The sequence below is a fragment of the Haliotis rufescens genome, unplaced genomic scaffold, assembly GCF_023055435.1.
Source record: "Haliotis rufescens isolate VD_foot unplaced genomic scaffold, xgHalRufe1.0.p SCAF_9, whole genome shotgun sequence".
Taxonomy (NCBI): Eukaryota; Metazoa; Mollusca; class Gastropoda; order Lepetellida; family Haliotidae; genus Haliotis; species Haliotis rufescens.
The window spans coordinates 31,069,399-31,090,213 of record NW_025964383.1 but is presented as its reverse complement, the minus strand read 5'-3'; the positions used below and the strand labels follow the sequence as shown (position 1 = coordinate 31,090,213).

Sequence of the window (20,815 nt, the reverse complement as noted above, 5' to 3'; positions counted from 1 at the left end):
AACCATATTGGTCACCATTAATCACAAGTCCCCAAACCAGTGTGAGAAACAAGCACACTCTGCTTCAAGAACAACATTCTTCAACACAAGTCAACACCCACACACAAAAACAAAAGTTTACAGATCAAAACAAAGATTCACCATTCGCCATGTGTTGCTAACAACACGGTCTTGTTTACAAAACATACCTTGACAACAGGGGCAACCAAAATAAGCCACCAAGTCGTCTCACAGAAGTCCCAGCCAAAAATAAACACCCTATATCCACGGATTACCTCACAGCCGAGCAACTCGGTCCCATCGACACACAACTGAAAATTGGCAAAACCTGACGTCACATTGAAATCCTACCTGCAGCTTCCCTTCCACCAACTTGTCCCGAATAAAAGCCCATTTCATTTCAGGAGGAAACTACCCCCAGCGGAACAATGTACAAGTGTTCAATTACTCCATTGTATGGGGTCTCTTTGTGAAACCTCTCAGCAAACTCTTTAGCAGGAAGATAGCATCTTAACTGATGGGAGGATAAAGCACACAAGGAAAATGGCCAATGACCATGTTTAACTTTCGACTTACAAGACATCCCTCCCTCGTACTATGGAAAGGTGTAATGAAATAGTCATCATTGTTCAATTTCTCCAAGAACTGCAATATCAGATCATCATCATCCTCATCATCAATCATCATTTATCATCATCCTCATCATCGTTATTATCATCGTCATCATCCTCATCATCATCGTTATCATCATCATCATTATCATCATCTATCATCATCATCAATGATCATCATCATCATTTATCATCATCATCAATGATCATCATCATCATTTATCATCATTATCATTTATCATCATCATCATCATCATTTATCATCATTATCATTTATCATCATCATCATCATCATTTATCATCATCATCATCATCATCATCATCATCATCAACGTTATTATCATCGTCATCATCCTCATCATCCTCATCGTTATTATCATCGTCATGATCACCGTTATCATCATCGATCATCATCATCGATCATCATCATCGATCATCATCAATGATCATAATCATCATTTATCATCATCATTATCATCAATGATCATCATCATCATTTATCATCATCATTTATCATCATCATTTATCACAATCATCATCATCATCATCATTTATCACAATCATCATCATCATCATCATCATTTATCATCATCCATCATCATCACTTGTTTCTCATGTCCATCATCACATACAGTTTTCATGTCATCATGAACAAAATTGTCAAACAAAGATAAACGCTAACAAAGGAACAAGAAAAGTAAAACCAAAATATCCGTCAGCCATGTTTTTCATTTTGTAACTCTCAAGTAGATAATCAGATGGAAGTATTCCCCCTCAATGCATTTATCGGACAGCTTCCATGCATAGGGACGTTTTTGTCATTCCACAATTATTACACTCTCGTTGATGCCACAAACAACTGGTACCGCCTCCTCACCACACCCAGACATCCCCCCCTGCTGCTCAGTTTGCAGATCTATCCTGCTTCAATAGCCATATGGTAAACTGGGCAATAATGTTATTTTAATCAACTTCTTTGCAAGTTCACCACAGGCAATAACACACAAATCTCGGCACAGACTTCTGAATGGTGAAATATGGCCTTTGTTTCTAAATGTAAACTTGAAGCATGTGTCATTTTGACAAAGTTTCAACATGTCTTTCCACATTTGTGTTGCCTTGTGGTATTAATGGGACAGGATGCAGACTGAGTTTGGGCATTGCAACTACTACACACAACTGACATCTGACATTTTGTGAGGTTATTTCTGCCTTAAAATTATAGAATATTTACATAACTATTTGTGTGCATGCATGCGTGTGTGTGTGCAAGAGAGAGAGAGAGAGATGTGAGGGAAGGTGTGAGTGAGTGAGTGAGTGAGTGAGTGCAGCTGCAATTGCCATTAAAAAGTATTGAAATATTTTGAAACACTGAGTTTTGAATTCTTTATTATCAATGAAAATAGACAACCCACAATTATTTGAGTGAGTGAGATTTATCTATTCAAAAAGAAAACAATGGACAAGCCAGTAGAAGCCAGGTTTTCTCTGTACAAGGTGCCCAATTCACTGTGTATAATCCCTTGGGTATGCCAGAAACCTGTGATTGTTCAGCCCGATTATTTTTCAAGGTTTGTCAGCACCATACCCATGCTCGTGGGTTTCACCGAAGTGGTAAACTTCCGAGATCTGCATCACTTCAGGCTTTCCTCCCACATTAAGCTGACACACCATGACATAACAGGAATACTGTTCAGAGCAATGTTAACCCAACTCATTCACCCCAGCATACAGCAATGTTACAGGCCGAGGTGTTTGTCCCCCAGGCCAAGGCAGTGTTGTCATGGTTGTGAACATATCAAGACGTAAACAGAAAGAGGGAACTTACTCTTGCAGTGGTAAATATATTGATGATGCAAGAATGTTGCCCAGCTATTGGACCAAAATAGAAAGCATCACTACTCCTATTTCTGCCGACTGTGCACAACTGCAGTCTTATATGTGGCTGTGAGCGGCTTACTAAGACAGTTTATTCCCCTGGATGAAGAAAATTTATGTGAATATTATTGGTTCATGAAATGTCCATTATTGGCCTCCATGAAGGCCGGCCGATATTTGGAGCCAAGTCTGCAACAAAAATTAGAGAAAATACCCAAATGGGAATAATGTAATGACATACTAACCAATGTGATTTTTAACATACAAGATACTTGTTTCACTGATCAGAACAATAAAGAAAAAGAGTTTTAATGCCTAATTTTACAATATTGCATTGAAATCAACGTTAAAACAAAATGTTTCTCTACAATTAAGACAATAAGTTTAAAGAAACATATTTTTAACAAAATATCCCCCACCCCCCAAAAAAGAAAAGAAACATCTTTTTAACAAAATATCCCCCACCCCCCAAAATAGAAAAGAAACATATTTTTAACAAAATATCCCCCACCCCCCAAAAAAGAAAAGAAACATCTTTTTAACAAAATATCCCCCACCCCCCAAAAAAGAAAAGAAATTCAACTGCCAGCTTAATTCCCGAGTGTGAATGCTACATTAATTCATGCTCTATAAAAGTTTTTACAAACGCCATGAAAATATCATGATCTTCCTATCTTAATACGTCATGTAATTTTAAAAAAACAAAACCTGTAAACCAACATTTTCATTGGGTATTTCATGATATGTCAACAAAGTTCATGATTTATTCACAAGTGTGATTTTTGGTAACATTTTCATGAGGTTTTCACAAGGGCAGAAATATATAGATTCACAGCCATTTTGAATATGCTGCAATGCAAAACAAACTTCCTCCCTCAACATTTTCCTCAAAACCTTACAATCTGAAGAATATTATCATCCACACATAAACATGATGAAAGTCTCATTATTATTATTACATAACAGTCTAACTCAAGCTGTGTGACCTTCATCACAACAAATAATTAAAAAACGTATCGAGGTTGTTTTTGACATTAATGAACCCTTCTTTTCACATTTCACAATTAACAACCTGCACACAGCCGTGTACTGAAAGCCAAATTTTGTGTTCAAATGACGACAGGCTCTGCCAGCCATGGCAGGCGTCGTCAATTCACCAGCTGTTCCAACCAGCTGCTCCCACGATGCAATATGCATACAAACATGCACGTTTACTGCACCAGACCATGCACACGCGCAATGCTGTCATTATCACCATGGCAACCTTGGAGAGGTCATCCGAGGGTCGAATTAAAGACCATGAGATGGCGGAGATGGAACACTGACCTCGAGGAAGGCATTGATGTAAATGAACCAAGAACACATCCCATTGTATGATGTCACATTGGCACATGGGGTGAGCAAATTGATTTTTTTTCTTTCTAAAAGTTGATGGGTATTTGGACAAAGTGAATAGGCTGTGAAATGACAGGCATTGTGTCTCAGACGATGACAAGTGTCAGAATTAGGCTGGAAACAAAATATCCAGCTATATTTTCCTCCTTTCTTCATTTATGTAAACAGATCGGAATTTAAGATCAAGTTTCATTGTAAAAGCATAATTAATGGTCTTGAAAAGGAAGCCCTTTCGAAGTCATTGCTTTGACTATTTCACACTACTATGTAACAATTCCTCCCTGATTCTTTCAGCACAAAGAACAGACAACACAATAACGTGAATATAATCATTTATTCTTAGTGACCGGTCATTTATTATAGGGGGTGGTGGGTCAGAGGGTCACCCCCCAAAAATTACCCTCGGTTGGAAAGGGTCATAATTTGTTTTACACATTTTGGGGTCATGAAAAAACTGGACAATGCTTTTGCATTTTGTGTTTTCAGGGAGGGTCATGTGAAAGTGAGTGAGTGAGTGAGTGAGATGGGTTTTAACGCCGCTTTTAACATTATTCCAGTTATATCGCGGCGTGTCAGCTTAATGTGGGAGGAAAGCCCGAAATGATGCAGGTCTCAGACGTTTACCACTTCGGTGAAACCCACGAGCACGGGTATGGTGTTGACAAACCTAGAAACATAATCGGGGCAAACGGGGATTCAGACCCACAATCATAGGTTTCTGGGGTGCCCAAGGGATGCAACTCTGCACAGTGAATCGCGGCGCCTTAGAAGACTGGGCAACCCATGCCCCGTCATGAGAAAGATTTACAAGGACATGGGGAGGGCCATCCAAAACTATGATAAGCATAAGGGGAGGGTCCTTATTTTAACTTGTTTAAGTACATCGGAAACCTCTAAAAAAACCTGTATTCATTGACCAGTCACTAACTAGACAGTCACTGTTATTATATACATTCACCAATGCTCTGACTCACATCCCACCCTCAATAGATCTTAGAATTGTTTCACATTATCAAGGTGTTTCAACAATTGTCTTTGTTGGTGAATTACCATTTGTCAATACTAGAAACCCTTCACCAGCTTACTCCCCTCAAACCCAAACACTTGGCCTCCACAATCACAACACTGTAGCTGCACCCATGCTTTGCACAGAATCATGGCCCCACACAAAAATAAGTGTCAAAACTCACAAAATATCTTTCTCGGTCTCATTCCTCGTCCTGTATTGACACTCCCACTTCCCATCTGCCAGTTGTGTGGTCAGTTTGTCATCCCAGTCATTAAAACACCTCAAACCCACCCTGATCTCCTCCTACCTCCTATCTCTCTCAACCCCACCCTGGTCTCCTCCTATCTCACCCCCACCCTGGTCTCCTCCTATCTCAACCCACCTTGGTCTCCTCCTATCTCAACCCCACCCTGGTCTCCTCCTATCTCACCCCCACCCTGGTCTCCTCCTACCTCCTATCTCAACCCCACCCTGATCTCCTCCTACCTCCTATCTCAACCCCACCCTGATCTCCTCCTACCTCCTATCTCTCGCAACCCCACCCTGGTCACCTCCAATCTCAACCCCACCCTGGTCACCTCCTATCTCAACCCCACCCTGGTCTCCTCCTATCTCAACCCCACCCTGGTCTCCTCCTATCTCAACCCACCCTGGTCTCCTCCTATCTCAACCCACCCTGGTCTCTTCCTATCTCCTATCTCAACCCACCCTGGTCACCTCCTATCTCAACCCACCCTGGTCTCCTCCTATCTCAACCCACCCTGATCTCCTATCTCTTATCTCAACCCACCCTGATCTCCTCCTATCTCAACCCCACCCTAATCTCCTCCTCCCTCCTATCTCAACCCACCCTGATCTCCTATCTCAACCCCATCCTAATCTCCTCCTCGCTCCTATCTCAACAAACCCTGATCTCTTCCTATCTCAACCCACCCTGGTCTCCTCCTATCTCAACCCACCCTGATCTCCTCCTATCTCAACCCCACCCTGATCTCCTCGCTCCTATCTCAACCCACCCTGATCTCCTCCTATCTCAACCCCATCCTAATCTCCTCCTCGCTCCTATCTCAACCCACCCTGATCTCCTATCTCAACCCCACCCTGATCTCCTCCTCGCTCCTATCTCAACCCACCCTGATCTCCTCCTATCTCAACCCCATCCTAATCTCCTGCTTGCTCCTATCTCAACCCACCCTGATCTCCTCCTATCTCAACCCCATCCTAATCTCCTCCTCGCTCCTATCTCAACCCACCCTGATCTCCTCCTATCTCAACCCCATCCTAATCTCCTCCTCGCTCCTATCTCAACCCACCCTGATCTCCTCCTATCTCAATCCCATCCTAATCTCCTCCTCGCTCCTATCTCAACCCACCCTGATCTCCTCCTATCTCAACCCACCCTGATCTCCTATCTCAACCCCATCCTAATCTCCTCCTCGCTCCTATCTCAACCCACCCTGATCTCCTCCTATCTCAACCCCATCCTAATCTCCTCGCTCCTATCTCAACCCACCCTGATCTCCTCCTATCTCAACCCCATCCTAATCTCCTCGCTCCTATCTCAACCCACCCTGATCTCCTCCTATCTCAACCCCATCCTAATCTCCTCGCTCCTATCTCAACCCACCCTGATCTCCTATCTCAACCCCATCCTAATCTCCTCGCTCCTATCTCAACCCACCCTGATCTCCTCCTATCTCAACCCCATCCTAATCTCCTCCTCGCTCCTATCTCAACCCACCCTGATCTCCTCCTATCTCAACCCCATCCTAATCTCCTCGCTCCTATCTCAACCCACCCTGATCTCCTATCTCAACCCCATCCTAATCTCCTCGCTCCTATCTCAACCCACCCTGATCTCCTCCTATCTCAACCCCATCCTGATCTCCTCCTCGCTCCTATCTCAACCCCTTGAAGGCCTTCTCCCATCCCCAATCATGTACCAAGTTAGCTTATAAGCCCTGTCAACGCCTCCCTATTCACTTGCCTGAATTTCATCCAGCCTTCCTACCCTTTTCTCTCTCATCTCTAATCAATAGTTACTTTACGGTCCAAGCCTCCCCTCACAAGCAAGGATGTAAATCCAAGAGCTACCACTACATCCTGCCACATCCTGCAATAAATACCAGAGTCCCAGTCAAGACACATGGTCCACTGACAATGGCAGAGGCCAATCTGTTCCCTGGGAGCCAACTGTCCAACAAGGAGATGAAATATTGGAGTGAGTGAGTGAGTTGGGTTTAACGCCGCTTGTAACAGTGTTCCAGTCATATCGCGGCGTGTCAGCTTAATGTGGGAGGAAAGCCCGAAGTGATGCAGGTCTCAGACGTTTACCACTTCGGTGAAACCCACGAGCACGGGTATGGTGCTGACAAACCTAGAAACATAATCGGGGCGAACCGGGATTCGAACCCACAATCATAGGTTTCTGGCGTGCCCAAGGGACGCAACTCTGCACAGCGAATCGCGGCGCCTTAGACGACTGGGCCACCCGTGCCCCCCGATGAAATATTGGAGAAAGGGTTTCCCTTCCTGAAGGGCACATTACTACAACTCTCATGTCAAGACAATCCTTAAAATATGATTTCCATCTTGCCCACACAAGACTTCCAAGAAGCATTATAGATTGAAAGAGTGGATAGGACACACGTATTATCAGTATTGGGGATATGAATGGGATGCTGTTGAAATGATTAATTCTAATATCTGTAATGACAATATTTATTGCAATGGCCAAATATTGCTCAGCTATTCCACTTCCACTGAACTCCTAGGAGACGGCAAAGCATTCACTGGTATATATTATTCACGTTTGAATGATATCCTAAAGTAATGGGTCACATCCTCCAGTCAAGGCAATATTCTTAGACATATTCATAATGGACAACAAAGGATCCCTTAAGATTCTGTAGGAGATATCAAACTTTATTTCCCAGCTGAAGTAGAAGGTCTGTAAGGTGGTTAACTAATTATATCTCCTTAGCAGCTGCCTGAAAACTCTGAGAATTACTTCAGTCTGTGATGGATGAATTTCCCAGCATGCTTGTCTTGCAGGAACTGTGAGAACGCCATGCTTTCTTCGTCTCCAGGGAAAGCTGTAGTCAAATTTTAATTGAAACCTTGCCCATATCCCCTTCTCTTGAAGCAGATTTCAAAATACAGAATGAACATTCAATATGAGTTCATATTGGTTCAGTTGTGGAGTATCAGCTTCACCCCAATGTTGTCTTGATTGTTTCCAAGTTTCGTCTTCTCCTCCAAATCCTACAGAGACGCACATGTTGAATTGCGATCTAATGAAAAACATCTCGTGCCAAACTCAAGCATCGAACCAATACGAAGATTGTCATGTTTCAATGAATGCGAATTCCTTGTTTCAAAATATGCTGATATTGAAGAACTCCTTTGGCCGACTGAATTGAGATTAACGCAACTTTGAAAAGTATTTCAGTTAGAGCATGGCGTGTCAGCTTAACCATGCTAATATGAAAGGAAATCCCATGACACGACTCTTAGATGTTTACCACTCCGATGAAACCGCTAAGCACATGTACGGTAATGACAGACCAGTGATCACAACCAGGGCTATACTGGGATTCGAACACTCACCAAGGGGTTCCAGGCATCTCAAAAATGAACCTCTGCAGAGAGGGCTGTGAGACCTCAGTCCACTGGGCCACCTGCTTAGGATCAGTTCCTAAGTTATCGCACAGGAATAGTGAGTGAGTGAGTATGGTTTTTATGCTGCTTTTAGCAATATTCCAGCAATATCATGGCGGGGGACACCAGAAATGGGCTTCACACATTGTAACCATGTCAGGAATCGAACCCGGGTCTTGAGCGTGACAAGCGAACGCTTTAACCACTAGGCTACCTGACCACCCCGCACAGGAATATGTAGCTTTTCAATAAAGAAATTATAAATACTGACCCATGAATCCTATGGTCTCATAGGATACATGGGTCAATACTTTATTTGTGTGTATAGAGCTATATATTCCCGTGGTTACAGTTTTCTACGTTTGAGATTACATAATTGTTCGTCACAACCACGTCTGATTTAAGAGCCTACAAATAAGGTTGAAGGCTCATCCTTTAGGGTTTACAGTCTGATGTACCGGTACCCTCTGTGTGGCCATGCTGTTTGTTTGTTTGTTGTTTTACGCCGCACTCAGCAATATTCCAGCTTTATGACAGTGGTCTGTAAAATAATCGAGTCTGGACCAGACAATCCAGTGATTGGCATCATGAGCATCGATCTACGCAATTGGGATCGATGACATGTATCAACCAAGTCAGCGAGCCTGACCACCCGATCCCGTTAGTCATCTTTTACAACAAGTATGGGTTGCTGAAGACCTATTCTACCCGGATCTTCACTGGTCTGTGGCTATGCCGACAGGCTGGGGGTACACAGTCTCACAAGAGATACATCAAACCGTATTAGCAGGGAGATAAGCCTATTACAAAATCTATCTATTTCCAAACAAAATGAGATTAGGATGTTTGTAACCATATTGTGATGAGCTCTATTCTCGATAGGAGTATCGATCACAGTGACACCCAAAATATAAATATTGATACATACCTTAAATGTTTGAGTAATAATTGTTACACCGAACACTAATTAGTAGTGAAAATTAGTAGTGAAAACATAAATGTTTTCATCCATTAAGCCATACTTGACACTGCCACCTGTAAATCATCAGTGTGCCAGGTATTTGGCCATTCTGTTAATGAAAAAGATGGCTTATGCACCACAGATAAGAGCACATGCAAGAATCTTGATATGTATCAACTCGTGACCAAGGTGTCGTGATACGTATTGGATCTAACAGCTTGTGTATCGTCTCAGCCCTAATGTCAGTATACATTATGCAACATAATTTGGATGCAAGAACCTTGAACTGAGGAGATGAGTGAGTGAGTTGGGTTTAACGACGCTTTTAACAGTATTCCAGTTATATCGCGACGTGTCAGCTTAATGTGGGAGGAAAGCCCGAAGTGATGCAGGTCTCAGACGTTTACCACTTCGGTGAAACCCACGAGCACGGTATGGTGCTGACAAACCTAGAAACATAATCGGGGCAAACCAAGATTCGAACCCACAATCATAGGTTTCTGGCGTGCCCAAGGGACGCAACTCTGCACAGCAAATCGCGGCGCCTTAGACGACTGGGCCACCCGTGCCCCCACTGAGGAGATGAAAAAATGTGTGTCGCCATGACAGTAGGCTGTCCTTTTCCAGTGGTAGGTGGGTAAATGGAATGGAAATTTATCAAGACGCCATTGACCAATTAAATTCAACTATGACACGCAAGGTATGATAATACAAGTTGATTCACAATAAACGAATGATGTCAATGTCTACTGTCTTGGTCTACTGCAAATAACATGTCAAACCTTTGCAAGTCACGTGTCTGTTATTATTTCTAAATGACTACCAAGGAAATACTTTAACCTGTAGGCTATGTGACGTGATATGAAAAAGGATTTCCTTGAGGCTATATAAGTAATCTTAGTCAGATAAACCTTGTCTGAGACTCCACAGCCTCATCTTCACCGCATCAACGTCTGACCTCCTCTGACCCCTACAGGCATAAACCTCTCCGTATGCATGAACATACACCTTCAAGATGCCATGTCTACCATCAGAAACAAGATAATCAAAACAATACTCGGACTTGGTACAACCTCAAGTTTGGGGATATGAGCCGATATTATGTCTGTTTCCAGTAATATCTTTGAAAATGTGTGCTTTATGATGGAGGACTGCAGTTCATTCCCATCAGAATAATATTTTCTGATGAACGGTGGTGGAGGGCACAGGTGGCCCAGCGGTCCAGGTCACTGCAATTCCCTGTCGAATAGGGGTATGCCAGAAACCCGTCCTGGGTTCAAATCACAGATAAGCCCTGATCATGTTTCTAGGTTTGTCAGCACCTATCTATAAGTTTCACCAAGAGGTGAATGTCTAAGACCTGCATCACTAGCTCTACTCCGACATCAAGCTCACTCGCCGTGATATAACTGGGACACTTTCAACACACTCCCTCATGGGTCTCACCATAGAGGTGAATGTCTAAGACCTGCATCACTAGCTCTCCTCCGACATCAAACTCACTCGCCGTGATATAACTGGGACACTTTCAACACACTCCCTCATGGGTCTCACCATAGAGGTGAATGTCTAAGACCTGCATCACTAGCTCTCCTCCGACATCAAACTCACTCGCCGTGATATAACTGGGACACTTTCAACACACTCCCTCATGGGTCTCACCATAGAGGTGAATGTCTAAGACCTGCATCACTAGCTCTCCTCCGACATCAAACTCACTCGCCGTGATATAACTGGGACACTTTCAACACACTCCCTCATGGGTCTCACCATAGAGGTGAATGTCTAAGACCTGCATCACTAGCTCTCCTCCGACATCAAACTCACTCGCCGTGATATAACTGGGACACTTTCAACACACTCCCTCATGGGTCTCACCATAGAGGTGAATTTCTAGAACCTGCAACACTTCAGTGTTATAACAATCAGTATCAAAATTCCTTAAAGTTCAGGCTCTAATTTTTCAACCGTCCTGGGCCACTTGCACAAAACGATCATAGCACTAAGACAATCGTAAGCCTGTGCTAAAGTATGGGAGTTAAGATCATCTTAGCGCTTAGATCGCTTTGTGCAAGAGGGCCCTGATCTATGGGCTTCTAAATCTTTAATATGTAATACTGAGACAAAGGACCCCTCGCCTTTCTTTCTTAATTTCAAAAACTGCAGGATAGAAATCAACGTTTATGTCTGTTCTTGCCGTGTTGTGGCACAAAATACAGTGCAAGAATGTAACGTGTCTCACATGGTAGGAAGCTACGTGACTAGCCTCCTCCCTCCCATGGGCTCATCCTCCGTACAAGAGCAAAAGCTAATATTGAATCTGGAGCTACTTGCCAGATTGAGGGTTAAAAGTTCACTGGCCGCAGAGATCAATTGCTGTGTGTTAACACCAGCCTCTGTTCAAGAGCCCTGTCCTTTTGCATGACCCAGTCTGACACCATTACATCAGCCCTTGGGGGGAATTCCTCACACAGCTCGCAATGGGCTCCAAAATAGAGCTCTGAACGAGTGAGTGAGTAATGTGTTTTACGCTGTAGTCCGTAATGTTTCTGGTTGAGATGGAATGCTAAGCGGGATACAATACCAGCTGTGATATATTTGTGAATATCCAGGGTTAGAAACTAACAGTTTTTGTCCACTAGTCCTTATAATGATAATATATAGCAAAACCCTTAAAAAGGGCAAATTTCTACTACTGTAGTCCTTCTGAAACTTTTACCATTGGGCAGTTTGGCAAGGACTATAGGACTAGTGCCAATTTTTAAAGCTGATATCATTTCGTGTTTCACATTACTGGTTGAGATGAAATGCTGAGCGTGATACAATACCAACCGTGATATATATGTGAATATCATTTTGTGTTTCACATTACTGGTTGAGATGAAATGCTAAGCGTGATACAATACCAACCGTGATATATAAATATGTGAATATCATGTCGTGTTTCACATTACTGGTTGAGATGAAATGCTAAGCGTGATACAATACCAACCGTGATATATATGTGCATATCATGTCCTGTTTCACATTGCTGACTCATCAAACATCTGTGATGTCAAAGAAGAGATATATGCTTGTCGTAAGAGGCGACTAATGGGATCGAAATGGTTGATGAATGTCGTCGTATCCCAACTGCGTGGATCGATGCTCGTGATGTCGATCATTGGATTGTCTGGTCCAGACTTGATTATTTACAGACCGTCGTCATCCAGCTGGAATACTGCTGAATGGGGCGTTAAACAACAAACAAACATTTCAACTTCAAAGAATAGTGACTACAGCAACAGACCACATGATAATCCATGGGGCCTTGGATTCTTTGGTAAAAAATAAATTTTGTTCCAGAACTACTTGGAAAAAAACATTTTCCAGGACATACTGGGTGTCGTAAAAATATGTATAGTGAAATTTTATATTTAGCTCCTCCTCTCCGGAAAAAGAAATGCTATGTCTTGAAGCAGTTTAAGAAAAAAAAATCAGCCTCCCAACAAATTCCTGGGCATATTTAGTTTTTTTAAACGTTGATACATTAAATCACAGAAGCAAAACGTATACAAGAGGTTATTGCGATTTCCAGGTTATTTTATGAGAAAATCACATGCGATAATATTGATTGCAGTGTTCGAAAAATGCCCAGTGTTACAGGAAAAACAATTATCCTTGTAAATAACAATGTCTACTTTACGTATACATCATTTCATCTTATGTTTTTATACATGAAACATAATCCCATGCATGCTTTCGGATAATCATTTTGGAAAATAACAGGCCTTTTCCCAGCAAAATCAGCATCTGAGGCCTTTCAAAGAATTCAGTGGCCCTGGTTTACTGTTTCCTCAGACAATTATTTCAGAATGATATTAATGCAGTGGAGAATTATTATGTAATGGAATTCCAACAGGATAACATTTAACTTATAGCAGAAGAAAGTCACTTTTCACATAGTTTAACCCATAAGACAGTTTTCACTTCCTTAATTGATAACAACCTTTCTCTCACCAAGCCATATACATATCCGGACCCAGGCTAGGATGCTTATCCCTGCGAGCATTATGAGAGTTCATGACTATGCATGGCTTCTGCTGCTGTAGAATCCCATCTATCTTCCTTCCTCATCCCCCAAACAGGCCGACACTGTACCACAGCCTCATTCTCAAACCCATGACCTTGACCCCTCACACATCACACCCAGATGGGAATCCCCTCCAGGTTTCTCTACAAGGAAAGATCACATATATTCCCCCAGTCTGTGATTAAAGGTTTGGACTCTCCACACTTGTCTTGGCATCTATGACTCAGTCCCAGCTCAGTTGTAAGGAATCTGATAATTTAAGGTCAAAGAAAGTCCTTTGTTTCCTGTTTCCGCCCTCGTCATTTTTCTCGCCAGATTTCTGAACACAGCAAGGGTAGATAACTCTGAATGTATTTCAATTGCATGGCAACCGATCCTTCTGATATATGAATTGTGATTCTCAATTGAATGAACACTCAATAGGCAACAAGTTTAATATTTCTTGTTGAACCAGAACCCAAAGCCACAAACAGAAATAGATTTAAAATAGTGAGTGAGTTTGATTTTCACCGCCTTTAGCAATATTCTAACAATAGCACAGCGGGGGACACCAAAAATGGGCTTAACACATTGTACCCATGTCAGGAATCGAACCTGTGTCTCCGGCTACCCGACCACCCCTAACAAAAAGTAAAAGAGTGAGGTAGTGTTTGTATCAAACAGCAGCTTAAGTGTACAAAATATTTTGTTCCCTGTGCAAAATTCAATACAACAAGACTTAACCATCCAAGAATTTTGGTGGATGACTGCCCATATTAACAAGACCTGTGAAGATCCGGGGTAGAATATATCTTCAGCAATCCATGCTTGCCGTAAAAGGCGACTATGCTTGTCGTAAAAGGCGACTAACGGGATTGGGTGGTCAGGCTCGCTGACTTGGTTGATGCATGTCATCGATCCCAATTGCGTGGATCGATGCTCATGATATTAATCACTGGATTGTCTGGTCCAGACTCGATTATTTACAGACCGCCGTTATATAGCTGGAATATTGCTGAGTGTGGCGTTAAACAGCAAACCAACAAACCAACCATATTAACAATAAGCTTTCAGATTTTATCCTCTATATATGGCATCTTCCTTCCTTGTTGCAATACCCAGAGTTGTCTTAGTCATGTTAATAGCACTTACTTTAGACAGAAAGATCGAAAACTACTTGTCTCCTTTTTAAGGTCACTGAGACCGAATTGTCAGGTAGTCCAATTGTTTGGTATTTCCAAATTCTGCAAAGTCAGCAATACCATAGCTCAGTGCAACATACAGCATAGTGGGTAAATGTCATCGTAAAGTCACACTGATTATTGCCATTCCTTCATTAAACATTTAATTCCATTCTTAGAACACGCAATCTCAAAATGTTAAAAAGATCTTCATTTCCTCGGTGATATAAGGCGAGGTGTTCTCAGGGATGGCTACGTCCCAGTGTCATAACAGATCATGTATCATTGTAAGTATCACATGTATCCACGCGACCACAGGTCGCTGTGACCTTGTTAATGGAGTAGAATGATGGCAGGTTCATCTGGGTGTCTACCTCATGTTTCATGTGATTAAAGTATCAGGCCAGGCTTATGTATAGTTACAAAATTACCTCCCGAGACACATCTACTCTTAAATATCTTGAAGACTCTGGATGTCCTATTAATAGACAATCCTTTGATTGTATCAAACGTACTCACTGGCCAAGATTGGGAACATTTCAATCACTGAAAAAAGAATTATTTTCTTTAAGAAATTGTCATGGCCTTTGGTATCATTAATAATGAATTTATTAGTGACATATTACCACATGGTGGGATTCACCTGGGAATATTTATACTGCACAAAACAAGTTAAGGACCACGTGATTCTGCCACATCACTGAAGTTAATCGTCATGGCATGAGAGATTAATTATTGAAATATGAAAGTGATTGGGTGAGAGAGTGAGTGAGTGAGTATGGTTTTACGCTGCTATAAGCAATATTCAAGCAATATCACAGCATGGAAGTCAGAAATGGGCTTCACACATTGTACCCATGAGGGGAATCAAACCCAGGCCTTCGGTGAGACGAGCAAATGCTTTAACCACTACCCTACCCTACCACCCCTATAACATTACAGAATGGGGTGATCCATAACTTTTTTTAGTATTATATTTGTGAGTACACGGGACTTTGAGGAATACTTTGGTGGGGTGCTAGGGATGAAACTAGAGTCCAAGGTTGACCACTGTGACCTCCTCGAGGTACACGCTGGCGACAAATGGCACACTTGACTTTAATACCATCGCAAATTATAATATTTCTCAAGGCTAACAAAAGTGATTTCCTTGTTTGTAACAAAACTCAGTGCATGAGGGAAGAAAATCAGAAATGGACAGTCGGAAGTTTGCATTTCTTATGTTAATAGAAACGTTAGTTAATATGGCATATATCACACAACAGAACTAGTTTCGATGTCTGAAACAAACATATATTTGGTTCTATGGGATTAACAGTCATTATTTGTATCTATTTTTAAAAGTCATGTTCATAGGTTACCTTGGTAACACCACAATTCCAATTGTAAAGTCCACACAAAACCATACCAGCAGACGTCCTTATTGTGATTATAAGAAAAACGTGAAGCCTAAGAAAAAATAGCTCTTTTCCATACATAGTGAGTTAAATTGTAATGTCGCATCAGCATTATTGTCTTTACATTAAACATGCTTCAGCTAAGAGAAAATTAACAACTGATCAATGTGTTAAATGGCAATATCATTCTAATGAGTGAATTTTTGCCAATCATCAGTACCAGAGCAGTCTGTAACAAAAACCTTTGATTCTACTGGCCTAAGCTTGGCTCACACACATTTTTCAGTAGATTTTAGTGTTATGATATGGACTATTATTAGCTTTCGACACCAAACAGAATTTTACAAGACTTGGGCACCAGACTAATGGCTAAAGTCACTGACTGCCAGAGTTTTATATGTTTGCCTAAAAGTAGGAGTACTTACAACGTTAGAAATTGTCACTAGTACAATAATTCTATAGTCCTTGCATAACTGCCCAATAGTATCCTAAGGACTAGTAGAAATTTTCAATTTTCAAACAGTTTTGCTATATGTTGTCATTATAAGGACTAGCAGACTAAAACTGTGAGTTTCTATCGCTGACATATATACGTTTATTTCAAGCCGGTTGTTATAGCTGGACTGTGAGAACTGTAGGCTCTACCATGATTTGGGCATTCGGAGAGAGAATATAGGGCCCCAGAAACCTATGCTTGTCCTCAGAGGCCACGAAATGGATCGGGTGGTCAGGTTTGGTGACTTGGTTGATGTAATGTCATCTTATCCGAATTGCGTAGATTACTGGATTGTCTGGTCCAGACTCAATTATTTACAGACTGCTGTCACATGGCTTGTATTTTGTTGCGTGCGGCATTAAACAAACAAGACCATGATTTTCAAGATTTATTTCAAAGATCAGAAAAAAAGAAAATCCAAATATTCAATAAGAAAACTGTATGAATGGTCATGATGCGGTCATTCCCATGAAAACCTCCAAAACATATGCAATTGCTCCACCGTGGCCCATGACACATGAAGTTTAAAGAGTTACCCCCCTTACTTCACAAACCAACTGCTGATGAGGAATATTTTGTTGGATGAAGACAAGACAGGCAGCAACCGGCGCTCCGCCTCCAGAGTTCAATAACCTGCCGATCCAGAAATAAGCCAGTCGCCATCTGGCACCGAGGAATGTCAGACTGCAGGTACAACCACAAGACTCTCACGTTCTGTTAAAAACAGGATTCCTCCTCGGACCAACATACCATTCCGTTTGCTGCATTGATTGGGTATTCCTTATTGATTATGGGTATGACGGCCTGACAAAAGGAGTTTATCTGCGATTGATTTTTATCGGTGCCGTCCTATCCTGTCGAGGTGGCTTTTTATTGGGAATGAGGTCATCATTGTGAGGTTGGCTGGTTCACTAGGTCAAATAGCAACTTGCCACCGAGTTTCTTCTCACCTAATTCTCGACCCTACATCAGCATGTAACACCAGATGAACTTTCAATTAGTGCTATATTTAGACTAATCCTATTCAAGTACACAACGTACTACTGCATTGAATCGAATCAGTGGTTGTGGTCAGTGGGTTGAAAGGCTAGAAGTGTTGAGTAATATCAATAGGCACAATCGTAACACACTATTGCGGATATAACTCCCACATACTTAAGATGTGGTTTTAACATGTCTAGCTCATCTACATAGAAATAATGTGTCATATTTCACAACAACACTTTATTCAAACCAATAATCAGAGATATTTGGTGATAATAAAAACAATTCTCAAAATCAGATTACGTTACAGCTAAACCATAATCGTTAAGAAAACAGGAAAACAATACGTATGCATCATGTGTTCATTGTTACAAACATCAAAATATTTTTACAAACATCAAAATATTTTTACAAACATCAAAATATTCAGTGTTAAAATGAAGTCAGTCAAAATGAACTAGACATCAGGATTGCAAAAAATGTTCATAGATTTGGAGTGACTGTTTTCATTAAATTTTCACTGCATGTTCAAGTAGACATGAATCTTACATGAAAAGTCTATCACTACGTAGCACTTTAACATACATTCAAGCATATATTCAACACTGACTCGTGCCTTGTCCGTCCCTATACAAGTGCAAGTACAAATTTATTTATAACACCCGAAGACGGCTTGCATATATGTCATGTCAGCACTCTACCAACAGACAGTCGGCATAAAACGAAATGCAAACATCACAAGCCCCATGGAGTGAATTCGGGCTGTTTCTATAAGGTGCAGACTTGCTTCAGACACATTACCTCAAATCAGTGAAGGGTGAAAATTGGTTATCTTCCCCATGTGATATAGAGGTTATTCCACGCTCATATCTGTCAATCAAGGGTGCAGTATATACATTGCACTCAATATCACACCTGCACTGATTGATCTACAAATTATCTGAAATATGCACACAAACAGGAGGCAGGAATACTTAGATTTGTTGTGAATGAGAGAAAAAAAATCACGTTCTGCCTGACGCTTTGGACCTCATGTATTTGTCCATGATTGACAGATCAGCAAATAACCAGTTTATTAATTCACCATTGAGGGGGGTGTCAGCTGATCTAAAAACTGGCAATGTTAAAAAACCAACTTTAGTCACCTGAGCAGTAATATAGACAACAAGGCTGAAAACAAAGACTTTTAGGGGACAAAGGCAAGCACATGTGAATTGTCATGTAACTGGGGAGGTCCGAGCAAGATTGAGAGAAGAGAGCAAGGTTTAGTCTAGCTATAAATAGTCTCTCTTTGTGTTCACTCCAAGCAAGTTCAGGAGGTCAAACACACCAAACCTTAATCACAACACACAGAAAATTTCTGGAAATGCACACAAAACCTCACCTCAGTAAGAAGCCCTTCCACTGTAGACTTAGTATTTCCACAAAAGTAGCTCAAAATCTCCTTATATCCAATATATGAGTGCTAAGCAAGTCTTGTGTAGATCGGGACTGGCCCACATGCCATATGCACACCAGCACACAGCATAAAGAAGGCCAAACCAGCAAGCTCAGAGGTCACGTTACCATATATAGCAAAGGTCACTGAGCATGACAACTAGCTCCTCTGAAGGCTGGTCAACAGTGTGAGTGAAGCAATGGCTTTATCACTGTGTGGGTGGGGGTTGGAGATACAAACTTGCCTGGCTTTGTCCCCTAGCTAGGGATTCCTTGCATATTTCATGGGAACATGTTACAGCATGTCACATAAATTAATAACTTAGCATGATGAAATGTGCCCTTGTTTTTTAGGATCTTTCAGAGATGTTTATACACAATGTTTTTTGCAAGATGATCAACTATTTAAAAGTTGATATATTTTTGCCTTCTTTTCTTTAATTTCTAGGATTTTTATTGATTGCTTAGTGAACTTCATTCATCTATACCTATACACAGAAGAGACTGCATGTAATCCAAATGTTATGTTATGTTAGTCTATAATGTTATAAATGGAATCATATTAACCTTTTTTGTGTTTTTTTCTTTTATTATTGGTTTACCAATTTTATCCAATAAAAATTATGAGAACATTATTCATCAATGTCCATATTGATCGCTTTCTTGTTATTTTATCGATTATATTTAATGACTTATTATGTTAAAAACAATTACAATTGATTTTGTAAATAACGTCCTTATTCTATTTTTCAGAAATGACCATCCTTATTTAAATATTTAGTTAGTTTAATTTTGACAAAATATATTTATTTTTATTTACTATTTATTCTTTCATTATTCATTCATTTGTTTTCAAAAACACATTTTACTTATTCATTTATCAATTTGTATTTTTTCTAATACATGTTTATTTGCCAAATTATTTATTAATTTTTCTTTTTTTCAAAACATGTATTTCAATTATTTACATGTTTGTATTTTCAAAATGTATTTATTTACTTATTAGTTCATATTTTTTTCAAAAATGCTTTTATCAATATTTCTTTCATGCATTATCTATGAATTATTTTCTTAATTGTTTATTTATTGTCTCAAGATTATTCATGATCTTAATATGTAACTTAATCCATATACGCTTTATAATTTTCACCTATCTAATTATGCGTCTTATTAAATATTATTATTAAACAAAAACTGAAATTAAACCATTTTAGAGAAAAGTATATACCTTTCATTCATTCAAAGAAATAAGCTTATGTATGTATAAAATATCAGTTTTGAAAAAAAATAAAAACATTTAGTACTAAACATGCTAAAATTTCATACAAACATTCAGAATTTATGGTATCTAAAAAGAGACATATTATATTAGTCATACAAACCCTGAAACAAATATATCGAATTCCACATGTTACGTATATATTAATTAAAACAAATGAAGGAAGAATTTCTTAATGACAAAGCAAAGTACAGACTAATCTCCCTCTTCAGTTTCCTATGGAGAAGAAAATCAGCGCTCACACATGGTGCCTACCTCTACATGGTTCCAACATTCAGAAATCACATTTTCAGACATTCCACTGAATTTTGAAACCAAAGCTTCAATGTAATTTGCAAAATCAATACTTTTCGCGACATTGCTATTTACCATAATACACTCGTAGCACCTCCCGTTTATTCTAATGTTACGAACATGCCTTACAATTATCTAAGCACCGCGCCTGGAATTCATCTTGAGCACTGCCTTGCGGTAAC

At 40.5% G+C, this 20,815-nt stretch overlaps 1 protein-coding gene across 2 annotated transcripts in view; it reads right to left on the bottom strand.

The window, feature by feature from the left end:
• The window catches only part of LOC124151396 (histone demethylase UTY-like), a 138,570-nt gene that overhangs the window by 93,805 nt on the left and 23,950 nt on the right, over positions 1–20,815 (bottom strand). The window contains exon 1 of one of the 2 annotated variants that reach the window (XM_048391417.1): positions 19,008–19,439. The exons of the other annotated variant lie outside the window; for it this stretch is intronic. The gene's annotated coding sequence lies outside the window, so the exon portion shown is untranslated. Of the gene's footprint in view, positions 1–19,007; positions 19,440–20,815 lie in introns of those variants that run through there. 2 annotated transcript variants of the gene reach the window in all.